Here is a 22,633-nt window from a genome sequence, read left to right as displayed (position 1 = left end):
TGTATCTGACCACTTCTTCTGGTACCTTCCCCACAAAGGGGTCAGCATTTTGAATAACCAAAAGGTTAATTGCGAAATAAGCATCTGGTCCTTTCTAAACTTCATACATTCTAAATTTCTTACAACAAAAGATCTGGTGTGAAGATGATTGATATCAATTTGCAATACTTATATCTCTCATAATTTGCAAGACAAATCAGGGATTATTTTTAAACTTGATATATTCAAATATTTCTATCAACCAGACATCTGATGGGAATTATGTAATATGAAATTTATCGCCCCACTAATTCCTAATTCAACTAATTAAAAATTGTTCGAATGAAAATGGAAATAAATTTTGCACATTTCAATATTTTTGTTGGTATTAGGTGAAGTGGAATATTTCGGTCCACCATATCTGGTACTTCACACACATATCAACATTTCCAAAAACGATCACATATCTCATATAAAGTGATTGAAGTAGTCATTATAGACCAAATCTGGCACGTTGTAATATTTATATCAGACTTATGTCAGATACAATGAACTGGGACAATGGCGGAGTCAATCCATCGGACACTCTATCATTCTTAAGTATGTGGAGAACGTAAGTAATCAGGCTATAGCTAGTGACTATATACTCCCTAGGCACAGCTTTGAATTACTCGACATCCGCATACCAAACAGGGATATCTGGTCCCGTGGCACTCCACCATTTTACCGGTATAGCTGTCTATACTGATGGTTCAAAGATGGTAAGTGGAACGGGGGCTGGAGTCTACTGTGAAAGTTTAAGTATCCAACGAATGTCCATAGAGCTGTTGGAAAACAGAATCAATGAACGGGATGGACCGGTGACTATATATGTCGATAGTCAAGCGGCCCTAAAAGCTCTAAAATCTTTTATAATCAAATCAATGGCTGTTATGGAGTGCAAGATTGCCCTGGAAAAGGTAAAGTCATTTGTCAAGCTCTGTTGGGTTCCTGGACACTGCAACATATCTGGCAATGAATCTGCCGATGAATTGGCCAGACGCGGATCTGAGTCAGTAGATCTAGAGATTGAGACCTCAGTGAAGCCACCTTTATGCCACTTCTTTCAAGTACTTCATAATCACTATCTTGGGAGATTTCAACAGAACTGGGTATCTGCAAGGGGATGTAACATCTCCAAAAAGATTTGGCCAGTGAACTCAGAAAAGAGATCACGGTCACTCACATCCATGACGTAGTTGGACCTGAAGCTAGTGGTGGGTCTAATTACTGGTCATTGCAACATAAAGGCCATGACTTGAAAATGTGGGGGAGGGGGTGGGGTGACGACACTGAATTCTGCAGGCTTTGCCAAGATGAGGAAGAAACAGAAACGGTGGAACACTTACTCTGTCACTGTCCTACCCTGATCGGAGTAAGACATAGGCTTCTAGGTAAGCAAATTCTGCCCGATTTGTCATGCCTCTCCGAAACCGAGCCAGTAGTTATTCTTCAGTTAGCCAGAAGACTAAAATGTCTAAGGATGACACGCTGACTACACCGTGGATGCAAACCCACTAACTCTTTTATTTCCTATCTATTCTACTCTAACCTCCTAACTTTTTCACTTTCATTTTTCTAAATTAGAATCATATGCAAGCTGTGCATTTTTTTAAGATTCTATGCATATTCGGATGCTACTCAAATAATACGTTATAAAGAAAATTATTTTATATCGGAATGTACATTGTACTCGAAAATTGTATGCGTTTCAACTAACTTCAACGGATATACAAGTAGACGCTTTTAAAAGTTCCATTTTTCGTATTGATATTAATTCCGTATCAATAACAATTTTTAGACTTTGTCACTTATCGTAGTATGATATTAACATGTCGCAATAGCCAACACTGGCAGAATACATTAATAATTCAATCTTATTCTTATTAAACCTAAAAATATATTTGAAAATATATTCCAACACAAACAACCCAGTTTTATACCCTCCACCATGGAAGGTATATTAACTTTGTCATTCCGTTTGTAACTCCTCGAAATACTCATGTCAGACCCAACAAAGTATATATATTCTTGAACAGCGTAAAATTCTAAGTGGATATAGCCATGTCCGTCTGTTGTAATCACACTATCTTTCGAACGAATTGAGATAGAAGGTTAAAATTTTGCACACGTGATTATTTTTCCAGTAGGCAGGTTAAGTTCGTAAATGGGCCATGTAGGTCCATGTTTTCATATAGCCCCCATATAACGGTACCTCCCGATATTCGGCACTGTGATGATTTTAGCAACATTATTCACCGGAATTGTTTCAACTTTGGTATTTGAAGTTCGAAATGGATACTACAGCCCATGACAGAAAATGATCTGTGCAGGTCCACGTCTTCGTATTGCCCCCATATATCGATACCTCCCAAAATTTGGTATTTTGATGATTTTAGTGTCATTATTCACCGGAATTGTTTCAAATTACGTATTTAGAGTTCGTAATGGGAACTACAGCCCGTCACAGAAAATTGCCTATGCAGGTCCAGGTCTTCGTATAGGCCCATATATCAGTACCTCTCTATAGTCGGTATTTTGACGAGTTTAGGTACAATAACCATCGAAATTGTTTGAGATGTCGTATTTTAAGTTCGTAATGGATGCTATAGCCTGTGCAGAAAATATCTATACGATATTTTGTTGATTTTGGCTACATTATTCGCCGTTTATTTCAAGTTTCGAATTTGAATATGGTAATGACTTATGACATACAATGCCTATGTAGATCCACGTCGTATAGACCCCAAATAACGGCTATATTCGGTATTTTTAAACTTTTATCCGAATTTTTTAAGGAATTTATTTTTTTAATTTCCAAATTCGTTACAACTAGTGGAGGGTATTCAATGTTCGGCCCGGCTTACTGCTTTTTAACTTTTTTTGAACTTGCCCTCTTTCTTCCTTTCATTTGTTAGTTATAGGGAAAATCTTCATTATTTTTCTAAACGATACCTTTTTAATTTACTTTTCTGTTAGTTTTTTATATCCTCCACCATACTATGGAGGGTATATTAACTTTGTCATTCCGTTTGTAACTCCTCGAAATACTCATGTCAGACCCAACAAAGTATATATATTCTTATTTTTCCAGTAGGCAGGTTAAGTTCGTAAATGGGCCGTGTAGGTCCATGTTTTCATATAGCCCCCATATAACGGTACCTTCCGATATTCTGTATTTTGATGATTTTAGCGACATTATTCTCCGGAATTGTTTCAAATTTGGTTTTTGAAGTTCGAAATGGATACTACAGCCTATGACAGAAAATTTCCTGTACAGGTCCACGTCTTCGTTTAGCCCCCATATAACGGTACCTCCCTATATTCGGTATTTTGATGATTTTACCGTCATTATTCACCGGAATTGTTTCAAATTACGTATTTAGAGTTCGTAATGGGAACTACAGTCTGTGACAGAAAATTATATATGCAGGTCCAGGTCTTCGTATAGGCCCCACATATCAGTACCTCCCTATATTCGGTATTTTGACGATTTCAGGTCAATACCCACCGAAATTGTTTGAGATGTCGTATTAGAAGTTCGTAATGGATGCTACAGCCTATGACAGAAAATTGTCTATGCTGGTCCAGGTCTTCGCACAGCTCCGATATAACGGTACCTCCCTATATACGATATTCTGATGATTTTAGCTACATTATTCACCGTTTATTTCAAGTTTGACCCTATATTTATCATAATTTTTACGTAAATGAATACAAAAAATTAAACACTATACTGAAATTTTGTCAAAAGTTAACAGCGGCATTACCTTATCCATGTCTTTTCCGTTAAATTAACTCAGTGCTCATTATAGGAAATACGCTAAGCCAAACACCCGATAATTAAAATTCACTTTTTTCTACATACATTTAATAAACAATTTCAAACAGTTTTTTTCAAAATTAATTCATAGGAAAATGATAACATATGTTCGCATTGCCAGCCACACCAAAAAATGATAACACTCGTCAAAACGTCAAAGAAAATTAATAAAAGAACGCCAAAAGAGGTTGAAAAGCTTATTTAATTTTAAAATTGTTTCATTGAAGATAATATGATCTTTGTGCAATTGTTATTAATCGAATTACATTTACTCATTTGTTTGGGCAAATGTTTAACAACAACATAAGGAAAATTTAATATTTACTGCATTATGTTACTATGTGGCCTTCATTATGTTACTTGTGGTGAGATTCAATTTTTGCAAGGTAAGTACATGTAATTAAATAAATTAATAACCTCAGTAAAATTTGTAAAAAAAATTTGTCTGGCGAAAAGTGTGTAGGATATTAAACTATTGCTGTCATACGGACCACTTAACCTAAAAGCGTGCACTCTTACGAACTTAGTTCTACTCTTCCATTGACTACAATCAGGGCTGAGATTGTATTGCTCTAATATTACAAAGCTAGACGGGTTAATAATGACCACCAGAACTCAAGCGCCGGCCATGGTGATGATATGGGCAGCCATAACAGCCGATGGTCGCTCTCCGCTCGTATTAATCGAACGTGACATCAGAATAAATGCCGAATTTTATCGCGAAAATATTCTGGAGGGTGTAAACTCAGCACCATCGCACTCAGCACGTACCACCCAAGAATGATTACAAAATGAGTTTCCTCACTTCATTTCCAGCACACAATGGCCACCAAAATCTCCGGATACCAAACCGTTGGACTATTGTGTCTGGAGTATTTTGGAAAGCAAAGTTGGCACTAAAAAATATCAAAGTGTCGATTACCTCAAGCAAGCGCTTCGCCGGGAATGGTCCAAAATACTGCAGAGCAACATTCGGGCAGCGTGTGACGGTTTTATTGGCCGTTTGAAGGCCATAATTCGTGCCAATGGTTACCAATTCGAACAAATCTGAACTTATTCTAAAATTTAATGGTATTTCCAACATTTTTTGCTTCCATTCAATAAAATTAAAAAAAAATGTAAAAAGTATGGCGTTTGACTTTGTTGCAGTTTTTTCATTTCACCCTGCATACCTTCCATAATATAATGAAGGGTATAAAAATAATAAGAAAAAACAAATAAAAAAACTGTAAGTTCGGCCGGGCCGTACTTTGAATACCCTCCAACATTTGGAACGAATTTGGCAAATTTTCAAAAAAAAAATATAAATAAAATCCGTTAAAAATTCTGTTGAATTCTTAAAAACGCCGAATGTACCCATTATATTAGGGTCTATGCGACGCCGTGGACAATATTCAAATGCGAAGTTTAAAAAAAAAACTAGGGGAATAATGTAGCTAAAATCATCAAAATACCAAATAAAGAGAGGTAACATTATATGGGGGCTATACCAAAACGTGGACCTGAACAAACAACTTCAAATATCAAATTTGGAACAATTCCGGTGAATAATGTCGCTAAAATCATCAAAATGCCGAATATCGGTAGGCACCATTATATGGGGCTATACGAAGACGTTGACCTGCATAGACAATTTTCCGTCTTATGCTGTAGTATGGATCACGAACTTCAAATACCAAACTTGAAACAATTGCGTTGAATAAAGTCGCTAAAATTATATTTACAAACTTAATATACCCTCCATACTATGGAGTAGGGTATAATCCAATGTAATTATTTACTTTTCCTTTATTGCATAAAAAATACATTTTCGTAGGAATAATAGTTGTTGTTTGTTTTTAAAACCAAATCCTCGATAAATTCTGAACTCAAGCCAAGAGAAGATATTGATCAAGAGTCAACAATGACTATATGATATTTTTTTTTTGACTGGTTAGAGTATGACAGTATAAACTGTTATATTACTCTAAATGGTGTAGTTTGTTATATTTATACAAACGACGCCCTCTAGAGTAATATAAAAAAATAAAATGTTTAATTTTATAGATATGATGTCTCTGCTTATCTATTCTTCGACTAAAGTTTTGCTTTTAAAAAGCTATTAAAATAATTGTTCGTTTGCTTTGCTTTATATCAGCTTAAAATAAGTTTGATTTGCTGTATAAAGCTTTAAATAAATATTAGTTTGAAAAACACCTGCACAGATCGGTTTAAATTCGACAGCACTGACATGTAAAAAAGCTATCGTGTTAAGCATCGCACTTAGTTACACTTTTGCATCGATATGTGGCGACTGTTTCACACTTTATTTTTGTAGCAGACTTTCAAGCTTTTTCGAATACTTGAGTAAGGTGTCAACGATAAGTGTTCGAAAAGTTTGAATAACATTGTAGTATACAAGTCAGCAACAGATATCAATTTAAATGCAGATGGCATTATTACAGAAAATTATATCTGTACGAAATTTCAATATCACAGATAACCTATCAATATTATATTTATATTTTATCGTTTTTTTTTTCAAATCATTCGTGATGAGAACTAAATGCAAATCTGAACAGAAATAAAGGTTTCGGCACAGGAATTTCTAGGCTTTATTTGATATCTTATGTTATATTTGATATGTACCCAATATCATAGCCATCGAAGTACGTCTTTGAAAATGTTTAAATATGTATTCGGACGAACAATCCAACTTTTTCGGGAAAATGTTACATACTTGGTGCGCAGTAAACATGAAGTGGGATTGATTTGATTCTATTACCACAAATTTCACCTTTCATACATAACTTTATCAAAGGCGTAATATCTAAAAAATATTATTCATATTACAGAACTCAATCCAGACATATGATCTTAGTTATTTTAAGGCATATGAAACAAGTATGTTTGTGGCTAAAAGGTGGGTTAAATTACCATAACCAAAAGCCATAAGTTGAATAAAAATTACGTGTCAATGGTTACGTAAAAATGCCATGTCAAAGGTCAGGCAATAATTGCATGCTTAGTATCAAGAGATAACTTGGATATTTCACCGGCCACTATCTTGATAAAAGAAGAAGTACAAAGCATATCTCGGAAGGACTCTATTGCAAAGGACTTCGAGATAAGATGTAAGAGATCATGGATTTTATGAATCGAAGGAATATTTTGGTGGCAGCGGTGCATGAAACCTAGTCCGGGAAGGTTGCAACGTATTAAGGAGAGATGGCACGATAAGAGGAGGTATATACCAAATACTATAAACCATTCAGTTCAATACAAACCAATCCTGCGGTAAAGTGTGGCCGGTTAAATGTTGAGAGCCGCCGAACATGCCAAACATTAGCCCACTTTCGGAAGGCAAGAACCGCCTTGTACTAGAGAATTTCAATTTCCACCACGAATTGTGGCATTCCGTTTCGAATTATGATCGGCGTTCGAATTGTTCCACATTCCGCACAGAAATCGAGGAGGATCAAAGAGTGTCACAGTTTGTCAGAGTTAACCATAGTGTCACATGGTTTGATAAATAGATCGACTTGTCAGCCAATCCGCCATTTTCATTAGATCACACCATCTCCCCATAATTGTGTGTTGCAATTTCCTCAACTACAGAAAATATTAATAGCCAAAAAAATTCAGAGAGTTCAGATGCTCGGCGGGTAGCAGAAACGATTTTCCGGGACATCATAAAATTTCCCAATATAGGTAGTGGGACTAGCGTTATAAACTCTGTTGCATCAACGCAACTGATCCCAGAGTGAATTGACAGTGGTACAGGAGGTTTAGAGGAAAATGTGTATTGATCATTTTAAGTGGAACAACATTTAACCAATATCAGTAAATTGTTGTCACTTGTTACATCGCTCGATTTGACCTCTGTCACGTTAAACGTTTTGCATAGTGAACATGCTGATTGAGCCGGACGACCCACTAGACTTCGAAATAAAATTGCATCCTTTTTCAAGAATTTCACTTGATCGTTCTCGTATATTTCGTTGTCATTATGCAATGCACCCCTACATTTTATTATGAAATAATTTTCAACTGATATTTGATATTTTTAATATTTTAGATTTAAGTGACTTCAATATATTCACTCATACCCCTGAAAAGACATAGACGACATCTGCTGAGTCGATTTTTTTGGTGTAATCGATGAGAGTTGTTTATACATTCATTAGTCTATGTTAAAGGCATCTACAATCAACCACCATGTTTAAAAAAGTGTGATATGTGTGACTACAATTGTACGTAAAATAGGGAGTTCACAAAATACAGGTCATTCGTGCAAGCCATATTTAAGAAGTAGGGCGGAGACCCTGTTGATACTAGTGCTTCGCAGTGGATAATTGCTCAGAATTGTCAGAATTCAGCACTGCAGACTACAACAGGTGTCCTCATGACACGAGGTGACTATAAACACGAGGATGCATATTTCGTATACAGTATCCAATTGGAGTCATTATTTACAACACATGGTGGAAAGAACTTTCCAACACATGCATGTCAAAGATGGGATATTCAAAGTTTTTTACAACTGAATTTTTAAGTGTAGTCATGTATAGAAATTTTTGGACCCATCAATAAATTGTTAGTTTTGCTCATTTTTGTTATTTTTTTTTTTTTAATGTTTAATTTTAATAAGACACTTTTAAGATTAAGGATATTATAAATAATTTATAGTAGTCATGTATAGGAGTTTTTGGAACCGTCCATGGCCCTATTGGCTATGTTACCGTACAAATTGAAAATAAAAAAATTGAAGATTTTATACATAATTTTCATATAATTGAAAAGAATACAAATTTGATGTACTTGCTTCTGGGCGAAATTCGATCGGATATACCGAAATCCATTCCATTTGGACGAATATAACACGTATGGCGAATAAATAAGAATAACAGAATAAAATTTAAATCGGAGGAAAATATATATAGGAGCTAAGGCATTATATATGGAAGCTATATTCAAATCAGATCCGATTATCCCCAATTTTAATAGGGCTCGTCCTTGGGTCAAATGATTTGTGGAAAATTTAATCTTAATCAGACAATAAATACCACGGCAGCGAGTTCTACGATACCGGATTGACCCGAAACAACACGATCCCAGTTTCGACCAGCGGCTGCCAACCCAGTATGTACATGTTTGTGTTTGTTTATTTTTCTGCATTGGGAGCACCATATCCCGGAATGCTTGCTCCGGATTTTATTGGTCTGTGTCGGGATTGAGGAAAACCCCGGATCTTGGTTCTGTTCGGTTTGTCAGAACGTCAACCACCACAGATCTGTTTCGGTGCGATGTAATGGATGTAGAGAATGGGTGCACTTCAAGAACTGTTCCGGACTAAGGCGTTTGTGAGACTACAGCGAAAGGGATTATGTTGCGACTTGCTGCAGTAACGTCGTCCCCAGCAAGTCCACTTCTTCGTCGTCCTCATCAGAGTCGTCGTCGGAGTATGGCACTTCACCGCAGTAATAGCTGTGAACCGCGTTATTTGCCTGATATTAGCCCATTATTGGTAGGCAATAACCGCCTGGTACTAGGGGATTTTAATGCCCACCAGGTATTCCGTCCTAGGTAATGACCAGAGGGGATCAGCGCTGGCAGAGCATATTGACTGCTCCACATTCTGCGCGATAACGAGGACGCCCCCACCCTAATAAAAGGAGAGTGTCACAGTTGGCCAGACTTAACCATAGTGTCACCCGGTCTGATAAATGACGTGACTTGGCAACCCGTCATTTCAATCTCCCGATAATCGTCTCCATAAGCAGGTCGCCCGATTTCATAACCTCTGAACGCCGCACTTTCCGTAACCATGGGAAAGCTCACTGGGCAGAGTTCAGAGAATTCAATTCTGTTGGGGTAGCAGAAAGGATTTTCCGAAACATCATCAAAGCTGCAGCCGCTCGCTTTTTACCTGCTGGTCGAATACCCGAGATAAGATTAAACTTCCCAGCAGAGGCAAACGAGCGTGATGATCTCCGTCGTACCAACCCTACTGATCCTGGAATCAGTGATTTGACAGTGGAAATCAACCGGTTTGTACAGGAGCATAAGAGGAAAAAGTGGCAAGACCACCTGAAGTGTTGCAACATTGGAACCATATGAGTAAGCTGTGGGTAACGGTTAAGTCGCTCTCGAACCCTGGGAAAAAGAATGATAGGACCTTAGTCACTTTTAACGACGTAACGGTAACTGATACGAAGAGGTGCGCAGAGTTTTTTGACCGACAATTTTTCGAGCACCCCGTGAGCGACAGGGCGAAGCGAATGATACGTCGTATCAGATCTCTTCCCGCCGAGGAGGAACCACCACAGTTTACGATGGGTGATGTTACAAATGTCATCCGTAACGCTGTCATCCAAAGCGTTGGGCCCGGACGGAATCTCAATGGTAATGTTGAAGCAGCTGGATACGCCGGGAGTCGAGTACTTAACGAAAGTTCGCAATTTGTCGCTAGCCACCCACATAGTGCCCGAAACCTGGAAAATGGGCCGGGTGGTCCCGCTACTGAAGCCAGGTAAGGATGCCAGTAAAGGTGAATCGTACAGGCCGATTTCGCTTTTGTCGCCAGTAGCTAAGACTCTTGAGGCTTTACTCCTCCCCAGCATTAGAGGAGGCTATACAGTTGCCAACCACCAGCACGGATTCCGTCCACAACATAGTAACACAACAGCATTACACGCCATTTCCACACATATTAGTAGAAGACTGAACCAGAACAGGCCGTGTGACAGAACAGTGTTGGTAGCCCTTGACCTATCAAAGGCATTTGATACGGTCAATCATGCCACACTGTTTGAGGACGTGCAGAGAAAATGTTGGCCAAGTTTGAAATGTTGGATAATCAACTATATTTGTGGACGCCAGTCGTACGTCGAATTCCGGAACAAGAAGTCCAAAGCCTGTAGAGTGAAACAGGGAGTTCCCCACGGTGGGGTGATATCTCCGGAACTGTTTATCCTATACCTTTCCGGAATTCCTCGCCCTCCAGACGGCATTGAGATCGTAACGTATGCGGATGATTGTACATATGTGAAAGGCTAAACCCCTATCTCGCGGAGCTTGCCGCATACTTCCACGCGAGGAATATGAAAATATCCGCCACCAAATCAACGGCCAACTCTTTACCACATGGTCTGCGGAGATGAGAACACAGCTAAATGTGCAGGTCGAGGGGAATCTAATACCAACCACGAACTACCCCAAGATTCTAGGGGTCACGTTCGACAGCACGTTCAAGTCGTCCGCGCAAGCCACAGCTATCTGCGACAAGATGAAAAGTAGGAACAAGGTCCTCAAGGCGCTAGCCGGCAGCACTTGGGGTGCGGACAAAGAAACCCTGTTGACCTCTTATAACGCGATAGGTCGGTCTGTCGTCAGCTATGCAGCTCCAGTGTGGTCTGTGAATACTAGTGCTACGCAGTGGAAGAATATCCAGACCTGCCAGAACGTTGCCCTGAGAACTGCGACAGGGTGCCTTCATCATGACACCAGTGGACCATCTACATGAGGAGGCGAAAGTCCTTCCCTTACGTCAGCATAATCATATGCTTTGGTTCTGCAACTGTTTGGGTGTCACCGCGAGAGTCATCCCAACCATCATATGGTGGATAAATCTCCCCCACCCAGGCGTGTCAGGAAGGACATACATGATACATGGTCCAGCGCTACAAGAGAACCTCTAGATCAAGAAGCCTATCAGGCAAGTCTGAGTGGCATTCATACCGATGCAATCGCAGATGCTATTAGCAACTATGAAATGAATGCCGTCCTCGGAGTCCACCCCCATCCATTGTAGCCAAACCTACCCAACTCTCTGGCTACAGCCCATTAAAGTAGCCCAATTTCTAAACTTGGAGCTGGAACCAGATTAGCAGAACGCAAACACATTCATGTACTACTGCTACAACAACAACCTGACAGACGGACGGACATGCCTAAATCGACAAAGATTGTGATTCTATGAAGATTATCAAGAGCAACTATGGGTCTATCTCGTTTTTTTCCGCTTGTTACTTACAAATGTACATTATGTCCCGCTCTACAGTGTGGCGTAGGGTATAAAAATAGTTCATGTGAAAATTATATAGAGGCGCGGCTCACTACAGAAACATGTTAACATAAAAACCCAACTACGGAGTTGCATTATGAATGCAATTGAATAGAAAATAAAAGAATTTTGGTTCAAAATTGAATCACATTAACATTTTTGTTAACGTTGATACCATCGCCGATAAATTCACCTGGTGTCAATATTTTGAATTCGCCATGACATTTAAAGCGCTCTACAGATCACAGTTATGGACCGATTGTCGTGAAACTTCTCAGGATATTTAAGTTAAAGAAGGTGTAGAAGCCAACCACAACATATTGGAAAATATTTAGCGGCGAAACGCGCTAGAATTTTGGGTAAAAATGGCAAAATTAGCTTTATATCCTGAATATACTTAATGGTGAAGCTTACCTCGAGCAGTGATGTCAGCAGTAATGTCAGATACAGCTAGTAAATACATCTGCATATTACAAAACTGTTTCGAGCTCCCATTAAGCAGGGGGATTCGTTTATTCTAGCCAAGAGTGTTTCAATTTTACAGAAAACCAACCGCAAGTTACTCGAAAAAAAGAAAATTGGATAAGTTTTCGTTGTCAGTACAGGAAACAGGATTTTTCTCTGAGAGCCAAATATCTCGCTACGCCCTGAACGATCATTTAAACTAGAGTTGGAACATCGAGAATCTTCCAAAAATCTTATTACAGTCTTATTGCACTCTATTTACGCAAGAACGCCATATGGAAAGGCTAGGGTCAGACCACAAGTCGTACATTGGGTGTGTCACAATGGTTTTACCAGTTCTGACCTATGGGTACTTCTTATGATGGCATATGTTTAAGCCCAATTTAACCACCGTCCAAAGAGCCGCGTCCTTTCCGACTAAAATTAATCATTGCATGTCCACCTTTTCGTCTTCATTAACATTAATTAATACCCACTCTTGGCCTGGATGTGAACCTTCTCTGTACGGTTTGGCACCTGTGCTGGCATATTCTACCCAAGTCAAGTTATTGGATGCTTGTGTAAACTTAATGTCGGTAGTCAAGCGGTAAAGTCTTTCTTTCGCTATTTCCACATTACTTTCCTTAAAGGCTTCATAAATACGATCACTTGTATTCAAATACGATGTTGAAATATGAAAAAGAAATTGCTCTCTCATGACTCTATGTCAACTGCTTCGTAATAAAATACTACTTAATTTTGATCTATACCGATGGTCACTGAGTGAAGTATAGCTTTAAATCTTAATTGCACCAAATGCTAAATTGCACATAATATATTATATAATATACAATATTATATTAAGGATAACATTAACAACATTTTTATATTGATCTTAAAACACTGTCCAATAATAACATTTGTATTTTCAAAACAAAACTGTTGTATTCTACCAATTTTCTTGACAATATTATCATTGATAACAATTAAAATAATATTGCTAAAATTTGGGGGGGCACATAATTTATATTATTTGATGTCTGTTATGATAAGTAATAAATGGTTAAATAAGATTAATATATTTGGGCACTTACTTTTTTACAATCCCCAGGTAAGTTGTAACATCCACATCCTTCAAATCCTGATATAAATGTTGTATTTCAGTGGTTACACATGTCCATGTGTCTGTGATTATTATTGAATACTTTCAAAATCTGTTTAAAAATGAAAATAATTAAATCTTTTCTAGCAATAACAGGTTTTTTATTTAAATATTAAAGTTTTAACATGAATCTATCGTTGAAGGAGTAAAAATTTAAGCGAACACCACGATCGAATTGTCAAAGATTAAAAAAATCAAACAATTTAAAAATTCCTCCTTACAATTTATACCCTTTATAATAATTTATATTGACTAAATATATGCTGAGTTCTTATTTCATTATTTGTGCGATATATATTATATTATATATGACATTGGGAACTTGTTATACCAAATAAAACAATCCGTTCAAAAAAGATGTGGTTAACAAAACATGCGAAAATAAAAAAGATATAAAAATTTGAAGCTATTAAATTGAAAAAAACGTTTAAATACTCAAAATATTTGATATAGTAAGGTACCTCATTAAGTGTGCCTCAAACGTGGCCATATATAGACAATTTTCTGTCAGAGAAAATAGTACCTGTTGCGAACTCCACATAACCATTTTACAATTCTGCTGAAAATTTTAGCATAATCATCAAAATACCAAATATTACCACAACTTGGACCTAAATGTGGACAGTTTATTGCACTTATAAGTGAATTTAGAGTCTGAGCAATCGGAAGATCAATCGAGAGTCATCAGTCGAGAGTTATCAGTCATTTCATTATACATTCAGCCATATAGCTACAGAGGGTATATATCATTTGATACGGCCAAAACATGCCTAGTCGAAATAATGGTTTTAGACCCTATGTCTCTTTGGACCATATCTGTTTCAGGATATTTGGAGTCGATCTAGTGTTGTCCGTCCGTCTGTCTGTCTGGCTGGTGTGCACGATAACTCTCGAAGGAAGTATCCGATTTGGTCCAAACTTGGTACATCGATATATTTTTATCAAACTTAGATTGAGTTCGGCGATGGGCAATATCGGTGCACTCCTTCTGGTACATTCCCCACGAAATTTTCAAAAAATATTTTTTGCATACAAAGAGAAACAATAATACGATTTTGCTCCAACTATGCCTAATATTTTCGTCAGTGATACGTCATGTGCGAAAAGGGAAAATACTTGATGGAGTGGACCATCAAGTATCTCTCATACAAAGGGTCAAAATTTTGAATAATTACAACTCTTATAAAATGTGATGTAAGAGTCCGATTGTCTTCAAATATCACACATCCCAATAATTTTATTAGCCAAGGTCTGGTGCCAAGAAGGGAAACATCGGTCCACTCCTTTTGGTACTTCCCTCACAAAAGGTCGAAATTTTCAAAAAAAAAAAAAAAAACAAATGTATTTTCTGCACAGAAAGAGAAGCAATAATCTGATTTTGCTCCTAATTTACATATCCTAATATATTTGCGTCATAACTCTTACAAATTGTGTCTTAAAATTTCGCACATCCCAATATATTTTTATTAACCCAAGATTTGGGGTTAAGATGGAATATATCGGTCCACTCCTTCTGGTACCTCCCCCACAAAAGGTCAACATTTCCGATTCCATTCAGACTTGGCATATCTGAATATTTCTATCAAAAACGGTAGAGATCGATACCTCCCCCACAAAGGGTCACACATCCCATTATGTCCACTAACAAAAAATCTTTTGTGAAATGGTATATATCGGTCCACTCCTTCCGGCACCTCACCCACAAAGGCTAACCATTTTGAATACCCATGAAGCTCATAAAAAGCGAAATTAAAATACGATTCCATTTAGACTTGGTACATCTCAATATATCCATCAACACAAGATCTGTTGTAAAGATGGTGGAGGTCGGACCATTTCTTTTGCTACCTGTTCCACATAGGGTTCCAGATTTTGAAAAACAAAACGCTCAATGAAAGCGAAATAAGCATTCAACACTCTTCAAATTTCACACATACAAACATTTTTGTTAATACAATATCTGATGTGCAGATGATATATGTCTGTGAATCCCTTCTGGTACCTCACTCACAAAGGGTCACAATTTTCAATAATTTTATCTGTCATAACTTGCCAGAAACCTGCTATGAATATGGAATTTATGATTTTCCATAAATTTCCAAAATGATCTTGTAATATTGCCCATACCAATATTTTTATATGTATTAGATGAAGCATGAAAATGGAATACTTCGGTCGACTATTTCTGATGCCTCACACGCATGTTAACATTTTCTAAAAATTACCATACTATTATGTAAAGTGAAGGAAGTTACCAATATAGTCGCAATATTTATATCATATTTATTTAGGTCCGATACGAAATTACCATTATTGGCCCATTCCTTCGGAACCTACTCCATAAGGGGTTAAACATTTGAATAATCATAACAGAAGTCAAAATATTTTTAAATAATCGTACATTAGCTGAGGGTATACATCTGTTAACTTGTTAAAAAAAAGTCGAAGGTCAACAAAATTGATGTCAAATTAAAGCTGACACTATTACTGTTTCAAAATACTATAAATTGGGATAATACCTTTTTCGGGTCCAGAAGGATTTTCGGGTCAGAAATCTGGAGGCCCCGGGTCCGTCCACCAAAAAAAAAATAGTTTCCCGGAATCAGGGTAAAAATACCTATCTCTGGAAAAAAAATCGAAGAGTTTTTACTAACAATGTTTATGCAGTGTGGAAAAGTCCTCAGAATCCCGAGGAATTATGCCGTTGTTACCTAGTCCGCACAAGATGTAACTCCGAAGAGAATTTTAGCCGTTTGAATTGAGATACACCCTAACTGTCTTAAATCATTGAGTAAAAAATTCCCGTATTTGTGAATATTTTTTTAGAAGGTAAATTTTCTTACCCTGATTACGATATTTTAAATTTAACAAACGGAAGTTCGCAGTGTTGGAGAACAAAATCTTAAGGCATAGCCGAGGACCGGGAGTTTCTAACATGTTGTAACAAATTTAGTACCGTTCTGAATTAAGTTTTATTGAACGTCGTATCTAGATACCTTGTACCTTGGGAGGTAACGTAATATGGGATATATACCGAAGTATATATCATCGAGCAAACCCAAATAACAAATTTGAACCAAATCATATGTGGCCGCTAACCTAGGCATGGAACTTTATTGAAATTTTACTGTATAAAATTCGACTCAAATTATAGCGCATCTTTAAAAAATATAGGGTGATTTTTGAAGAACAATAGAAACACTTTTGAAACGATCCATCTGCTTAATCCGACTTATGACATACTTTTTCGAACATTTCGGTTGTTATTTCCTATCAAAAAGTCCATTGTTACGAGTGCTGTGTTGCACCGTCTTGTTAAACCAAATGTCACAAAGTACATCTCTTGCATTTTGAACAAAAAATTGGATATCATTTTACGGTAACGTTCACCATCTCATGATACGATTTAATGAACGATAAACCGCACCAAACTGTGATTATCAATTTTTTATTTTCACCCCCTCTAAATGTTAATAGACCTACGCCCTTATTCTAACATAAATAATTGTGTGCAATAAACGAAACCTTTATCCAAAATAATTTTTTCTCCGCCCAACAACTCTAACAACTGTAATAAAATCGTTAATAAAAGAATTTCAGCTTTCACTGTCATCCAAAATTCTGTTTGTGTGCTTTCCCGTTGCCATAATTGTGGGTGATGTTGTAAGACATTCCTCCACTAATGGAGGAAAATACGAAAAACAAACACAAACGGTGTTGTGTAAGCTGACTGCTCTCCTTTCTGCAAAGGATGGGGAACGGATGGTAATTTGTCTTACTGGATTGGGAAAAACTATGTCAAAACCGGAATTGTTTGCGTTCTCATAAAAACATATACACTTTAACCACTAGATAATCGATAAATTGGCATAGATGAATCATGGGCTGAAAAAAAAAATAATGTCGTATTGTGTACCCTAAAAAAATTTTTTGGCGATTATTTTAATTATTTCCATAAAAAAATTTATAAATAAAACCCTAAAAAAATACTGACAGTTCTGTTTCGAAAAATGTTTACACTGTCAAATGTATTACAATATAAATTAGTACAAACGGTCAAAAACTGAATTACGAAGTCACTCCGGATAGTTTCGCAGAACAATCGAACATATTGATGGCAGTAAAACTTCCTAAAGCACTGTAGCATATTTTAAGCAGAACTACTATCTATAATAGCGACATCATGCATCGAACTACAGTAGTCTTCATATGAAAAAGAAGACAAATGTGCCTTGCCGAAATTGATCAATTCCGTCAGGTTAGTAACACATATTAAGAGACTCTCCTACCCTTTTGTGGCTTAATGAAAATCTCTAATGGTTTACTGTCGTAATCATTATCATTGTATTTAACCAACAAAATTATCTAGATAAGTCTCATTTCATAGAAAAATCGTGTTATCAAAGGGTTCAAACTAAAAAAGTTATTATGAATATCATTCAAAACAAGTTAAAGAGTATCTGTCGCTTTTGCCGACAGATTTATACCCTCAGTTAATGTACGATTACTTAAAAATATTTTGACTTCTGTCAAGATTATTCAAATGTTTAACCCTTATGGAGTAGGTCCCGAAAGAATGGGCCAATATTTGCCATTTCGTTTCGGACCTAAATAAATATGATATAAATATGTCGCAATATTTATATCATATTTGGTTTGGACTATATTGGTAACTTCCTTCACTTTACATGACATATATGATAATTTGTAGAAAATGTTAACGTGCGTGGGCTACCAGATATAGTCGGTTGAAGCATTCCATTTTCATGCTTCATCTAATACCCATAAAAATATTGGTATGAGCAAAATTACAAGAAAACCGAACATTTATATCCAATTTATGGAAAATCATAAATTCCATATTGATTTCAGGCAAAGATGGATATTTTAGATATAGCAAGTTGTAAAGAATCGCTGACTTGTTTCGCAAGTTATGAGAGATAACAGTATTGAAAATTGTGACCATTTGTAAATTGGGTACCAGAAGGGGTTCACAGATATATATCATCATTAATACAACAGACGTTGTATTATTTCGCCTTTTGGGGGAGATGCCAGAAGGAGTGAACCGATTTTTTCCATCTTGGCCCCAGATCTTGGGTTAATTGAATTATTGCCATGTGTGAAAATTGAAGACAATCGGACTCCTAAATCACATTTTATAAGAGTTGTAATTATTCAAAATTTTGACCCTTTGTGGGGGAGGTACCAAAAGGAGTGGACCGATATTGTCCATTTTCTCACCGGACCTGGCACTGATGAAATTTTAGGATTCGTAAAGTTAGAGCAAAATCGTATTATCCTTTCTCTTTCTCTGCAATAAATTATTTTCTTAGAAAATGTTGACATTTTGTGTGAGAGGTCCCAGATGGAGTGGACCGATATTGTCCATATCCGAACTCGATCTCAGTTTGACAATAATATTACGATGTACCAATTTTGGATGGACGGATTTGGTCCAAAGAGACCTAGGGTCTAAAACCGTTATTTCGATAAGGCACGTTTTGGCAATATCAAATGACATATATCCTCTGTAGCCATATGGCTGAGGGTATAATTAACACGAGAAACAAATGGGATAATATCCGATATTTTAGCAAAGGAAAGTTTAGTGATTGGTATAGAAGAATCGGCATATATGAATGAAATATGACCACATTAAGTAGTAGACTTACCCAACTATCTCCACATACTTATGAGGGCTGTTAATGGAGGATGCTGTTACCACCATTCTGTTATAAAAATCTTGATGATGTTGTTTCAAAATGGTCAGGCTTTATCCTTGAATCTTCATGATGTTTCTGGATTGTGACACACAAATTTGCGAATATTTGTCAAAGCAAATGTCTTACCCAGCATTGAATACATTTTCTCTTCTTTCTGGGCATAAACAAACATAACGGCTTCCTTATAGCGTCAAAATTATATATCTCAGGAAATTTTTGACTTTCCGCTTAATGTAATATTTTCTTGAATGTATGGTATTTTGATGGGTTTTCTTTGAACAATCTTTTCAAGTTTCAAAATTTTCTATTTCGAAATGTTCTGTATGTCAAAATAAATTTTCTTTGGCCTACTCTTCAAAAAAAAAAAAAAAAAAAAAAAACTTTCCTACGGGGTGTGAATTACAGTTGGCTGGATCGTTTAATCAGCAGAATAATTGGACGAAATGAAGTAGGTTGATAAAATTTTACTCATGTATGTTTTAGGTCCGTATAACTTTTGGTATTGAAAATGGAAATTATAGGTTTAGGCATGGTACAATAAGGAGGTAGAACTGCTTCTTAAAACTACAGAAATACAGCCCTGAGGCTATGCCCGCTTCCTGTCAAATTTGCATGCAAACAAGTTGTTTTCATTTATTTAATATTTTTACCCATTTTTAAAATCAGTTAAACAGGGCGAAATGTGAATGCAGTGTCTGGATAGTGTCTAAAGTGTCTAAATAGTTCAAAATATGATCTAAATAGCAAAACTGGGGAATGGCTTTAATGCGTGTCCCGCAATGTACGCGTATTTTGTTTTTATTTTTCAAAATAATAAATACATACCACATGATAGGCCCCGAACGACTATAGCCTTTGCTCACTTGTTTCCCTTTGTACGAAATTGATTTAGGACATTTGGAGTTTTATTAATGTCTGTCTGGCTTTTTGGCACTATAACTCTGAAGAGAGAGAGAGAGAGAGAATTTGAAGTACTTCTATAAATTTTAGATGAAATTGATCTCTCACTCCTTCTTGTACCTCAAACAGAAAACAAACGCAGTATCTAAGTTTGTTGAAACTTCAGTATTTTGATGGTTTTAATCACATTTTTCCACGGAATTGTTCCAAACATGATATTAATAGTTTGTTGCAGAACATTTTACTATGGCCCCCATATAACAGCACCTTCCGATTTTCGGTATTTTGACGTTTTTAGTCACATTTTTTTATTTTTGTAATGGGTTCTACCTCCGGTGACAGAGCATTGATTATGTACGTCTATGTAGCGTATTTTGATTTAACCCATATTTTAAACGACTTTATCCACTAGATTGTTTTTTTAGAGATTTAACTGCATTATCCAAACTGCTTCACTGGTATATTTACTGGCTGTCCTCGAATAATGCTTTATTTTAGGTCTGTTTTTAATAATCACAACCCAAAATAAGTGATGTTAAAATCTGATTTATGGATTCTGCACTAAACCGAAGTCTTTCCTGTGAATATCCGTAGTAGTTGCTACAAGTGATATGTGTAGATATTTTATTTGGTACTTGCAATAATCCTTCCAATAGTGTGGCAGGTATAATATCCAAATCAAATTTTGATTATTTTTCAGAATATTTGTCATGTTATTTCCACCACTCCTGGACATGAAACTTTACCGTTAGAATTTGATGTTTTTTAGGGTAGATTATATTTGAAATCTGACGAAATGTATAATGTGATATCTCAGTGTATTTGATGGCTCGCTTATTATGACATTACAAAAATAGGTCATGCCACCTAACCAGACATCCATAGGTTAAGGCACACCACAGACCTGTACAGACATTTTATTATCTGCGGCAAATTTGACAAATTTCATTCCCTTCTTCTTGTAGTGTGTTGAGTATTGTTAAAAAAATTACAACTGCTTGTCAGATGCAGTAATGGATTAACTGCTTCTCTTCTCCTATATTCTTTTTTGACCATTGCTCGATTGTCATGTTTTTAAAAAGTACTTGAACTTACTGATTGAGGCTAAAATATAATTATAGACACCAAGTAAACCAACTAGACAACAAAATGTATATTGTCCGCAGATTAACATCAAATCATTTACATGATTATCACAGAAGAACAATAATTTCTCAATGCCCAGATCCTCCAATAAACGCTAATTTTAACTTAAGTGTTTTAGCTTTAGAGTTGACCAATAATAAGTTTTACCTAAATGAATACAAAAAATTGAACAATGAACGAAATTTTATCAAAATTTAACAGTGGCATTACCTTATTTATGTCCTTTCTGATAAATGATAGAGGATACTCTAGATCAGACTCCCAATAGTTAAAACTCATAATTTTCTAATATAATAAAATATAATTATAGACACAAGGTCTAGTATTTTTTTACAAATATTTTTCTATATATATTAAATTTACAATTTCAAACCGTTTGTTTCTAAATTAATTCATTGGAAAATGATAACATATGTTCGCACTGCCAACCACGTTCAAAAAATGATTACACAAACGTCAAAACATTTTAATGAAAAGACACCAAATGAGGCTGAAAAGCTTATTTTTTTAATTTTAAAATTTTTTTTTATTAAAGAAAATAATAAAAATGACTGATATTTGTGTTAAAAAATAGTGTTATTTGAAAGAAATGTGTTATTAAATAAATTACATTCACGCACTTGTTTGGTGAAAGTTCAATAACAAGAAAAACAGTCTTGATTGGATTATGGTACTATATTGTCTTGGAAGGATTTCAAGGCAAGTGTAGGTATGTATGTACTTAAAAAAATAGTTATAACCTCAGTAATGTTTGTGATAAGGCACATCACAGATTGTCTTATTATCTACGTTCCCCTTTTGTAGCATTCTCTTGTAGTTGGTGGTGGAGTACTACACCGGTGTACTAACCTTCCATAGAGTTTTAAGGTCATTCCACTCAGATTTGGTGTCATAAAGACAATTACCTTCATCTTCCTGGCAAAAGTAGGCTGAATTCCAGTTTAGGCTGAATTTACTACCGGCTCATTTAGCAGTATGCCTTAAGCTGCTTTTATGCGTTGTGGTAATAAGCATAATAACTATAACCGATTTCTCAAGATTTCTGGCATTTTTGTATGTAATAAAGCATTGCAATGTTTCTACCTGTTACCACTAATTGTTCTGTTGATTCTGCTAAACTTCCTGTAATTAGGAAATTATTTGATCCAACATACTGGTTGTGATTTTCCGCCTGTAATAGTTAATGAACATGACTTATAGCACCCTACAATGACATCTACGTGCAGGTAATTTATCCCACTTTGTTCTTCTGGGATACCTATAAGAATTGAAAATTTGTCGTACTGTGGTCCAATAAGAAACGTCCCAGTCTTAATGAGATAGTCTTCCACATTGGTAAGGACTATATGGTTGACATACTTCCTATGACT

At 36.2% G+C, this 22,633-nt stretch overlaps 1 long non-coding RNA gene across 1 annotated transcript in view; it reads right to left on the bottom strand.

Annotated features, from left to right (window-relative positions):
- Positions 1–21,646, bottom strand: part of LOC109613128 (uncharacterized) — a 55,278-nt gene extending 33,632 nt beyond the window's left edge. Inside the window, exons 1-4 of the long non-coding RNA XR_009343930.1 lie at positions 21,474–21,646; positions 20,238–21,410; positions 20,043–20,158; positions 13,424–13,543 (exon numbers count right to left, since the gene is read on the bottom strand). This is a non-coding gene — a long non-coding RNA (uncharacterized LOC109613128). The remainder of the gene's footprint in view (positions 1–13,423; positions 13,544–20,042; positions 20,159–20,237; positions 21,411–21,473) is intronic.
- Between the last annotated feature and the right edge of the window lie 987 nt (positions 21,647–22,633).

Source organism: Musca domestica, unplaced genomic scaffold (assembly GCF_030504385.1).
Source record: "Musca domestica strain aabys unplaced genomic scaffold, Musca_domestica.polishedcontigs.V.1.1 7, whole genome shotgun sequence".
NCBI classification, from domain to species: Eukaryota; Metazoa; Arthropoda; class Insecta; order Diptera; family Muscidae; genus Musca; species Musca domestica.
The sequence above is the reverse complement of the archived record's forward strand: the minus strand, read 5'-3'. Positions and strand labels throughout refer to the sequence as shown.